Source organism: Oratosquilla oratoria, chromosome 29 (genome assembly GCF_046742065.1).
Source record: "Oratosquilla oratoria isolate Oo_2021 chromosome 29, ASM4674206v1, whole genome shotgun sequence".
In the NCBI taxonomy this organism is placed as follows: Eukaryota; Metazoa; Arthropoda; class Malacostraca; order Stomatopoda; family Squillidae; genus Oratosquilla; species Oratosquilla oratoria.
Window position 1 is genome coordinate 40,097,365 of NC_134805.1, and position 2,500 is coordinate 40,099,864.

Here is a 2,500-nt window from a genome sequence, read left to right on the forward strand (position 1 = left end):
TGTCCCCCTGAGAACGAAACGTCAAAATATATCGTATGGCTACATTACATGGTTTAATATCTCCTCATCCCCCTAATACAAGAAGATTAACAAGAACTTTGGAAAACATTATGAAAAAGTTTAATAACCGTGAGAATGCTGACTCTTATGTGCATAAAGAAAACCTGCTCCCTCATTTATCCATTATATATATATATATATATATATATATATATATGTGTGTGTGTGTGTGTGTTCATATAATAAAGGAGGGCGTCATTCTCTATCGCTTTTTACCAGTGTCATGGTTGACCTATTGACTCTTGACCTGTGAAATCAGTTCGCCAGAGGGTGAGGGAGGGAAGGGGAGTGTGTGTGTGTGTATGTTTGGGGTTGGGGGGACGGGTTATGTCGCCGGTGCTGAGCGAGGAAACTTCCTCTTCGTTGCCCGAATTCGCTGACTGGCCGGACGGGGAGAAAGCTCAACAGCGAAAAGGCAATGAGGTCACATACATACATACATACATACATACATACATACATACATATGTACGTTCATACTTACATACGTTTATACACATGTACGTACAGTACATACGCACATGATCTCATACAAACTGCGGAGACACAGACGCAAGTACTCCACACACTCACACACACACACACCCTCGTGATACAATGGCTATAGTTCCCGGCTGCCACTACGGCGGTCCGGGTTCGAATCCCGCCCAGGGCTGAAATAATTTCAGTATCGCTGTGCTGCGAGTCGTTACTCCAATTCTCGTGGGCAAGGAGTTGGGTGTGTGTGTGTGCGTGTAAGGTTAACCATAGATTACCCATAGATCGGTCATATATGAGCTCTGAGCTCCCTTCCGGGAGGGAAATAGCTGTCGATCACGAGTCCAACACGTGATCCAAGACCATGGTGAATCACACACACACGTTGATGACATTATGGAGGGTACACCAAGCTACGGTAACATGTTTGGAGGCGACACAAGATCGTAAGAATAGAAGAGGACATAGGAACCCCACGAGCACAGGGTTTCCAGGTACATCTGGGGTGTTCGTCTCTTTGTATCATCAATTTTCGAACATGCCCGAAACGTTCTCCTCCCCCTTCCCCCTTCGCCTCTCCCCCGGGGGAGAGGGAGGGCGAGAGTAGTTGTGTGGGGGGCTTAAGTATACATCAGTGGGATAGCGGTATATATTACAGTCCACTGTCATCAAGGAGACGTGGTGAGAATGTATAAACGATTGTAAATCTACATATGTTTGACATGTGTAAAAGCTCCGTTTTACCTGGATTGAAGCTCGTGTGTGTGTGTGTGTGTGTGTGTGTGAGAGAGAGAGTGAGTGAGTGAGTGAGAGAAAGAGAAAGAGAAAGAAAGGGAAGAAAATTGTGAAAAGACAACTTCCCCATTTTATATATCGATTTAGATCAGAAATGTCTTCTGGGTGAGTTTGGGATTCTTTCACTCAAGAGACCACCTGCCTTGATTATTGTGCCTCTCAGTAACTTCTTTTTCTTTATATCAGCTGATTTAATTAAAGTCAAACAAAGAGTATTTCATTGAGTATTGCAACGAAAAACAAACAAACAGGAGAATGCAGTGGGTTGTCTTTGTATTTGAATACCTCATGAAAAAAAAATGTTTGAATACCTCATAAAAAAAACAGGAATGCATTGGATTGTTTGAGTATTTGTTAATTCCTTGTCTCTTGAACAAATTTAGGTCTAAGAATGAAATAGGCAAGAATAGGTTTACCAACAGAGTGGTTAACAAATGGAATAGGCTTAATAACAATATAATGAGCGCTGAAACAATTGGTTGTCTTAAGAGATAACTTTATGGATAGTGATGACTGGTGGTAAGGGACATAGAACTGTTGAGTGTAGGCCTTATGGTCTCTTGCATTCTCTTCCATTCTAATGTACCTATGAAACAATTGTTTTTTTCCACTTTATGGATAGGGATGACAGGTGGTAAGGGAATGTAACTGCCTAGTGTGAGCCGTATGGTCTCTTGCAGTCTCCTTCATCCTCATATTATGCACCTGGACTGACGTCAGTTGCATGTTGCACGCGCCTTGCACTGTGCCCCTCGATTGACTTCCGTCAGTCACGTCGACCACGTTGCCTGGACACGGGCGTGTTATGACGTCCATTGTGTCACTCTTGCGCGTCGGACACAGCTGATCTGAAAGCGTTGACGTCAGTGAAACCTTAACCCAAGCGCGAATTATGTATCCGTGTCGCATATCAGCTGCGTCTTTCGCCACATATCATGGACCGTGTCATAAGCACCAGGCGCCATGGAGTATGCCAACGTGTCACTCTTGAGCGCGTCGGAAACGACGTCATCACCTGTGTCACTGAAATGACGCATCACCCCTGCGTACGCAGTCAGGTGTGTTATCTAGTTGCGTCAGCTGACAAACTAGAGACGTACACATGTCAGAGCCACTGGCGAGGATTGCCGTCATTGGCTTGGAGAATGGCACTCCCCCCCTACTCCCC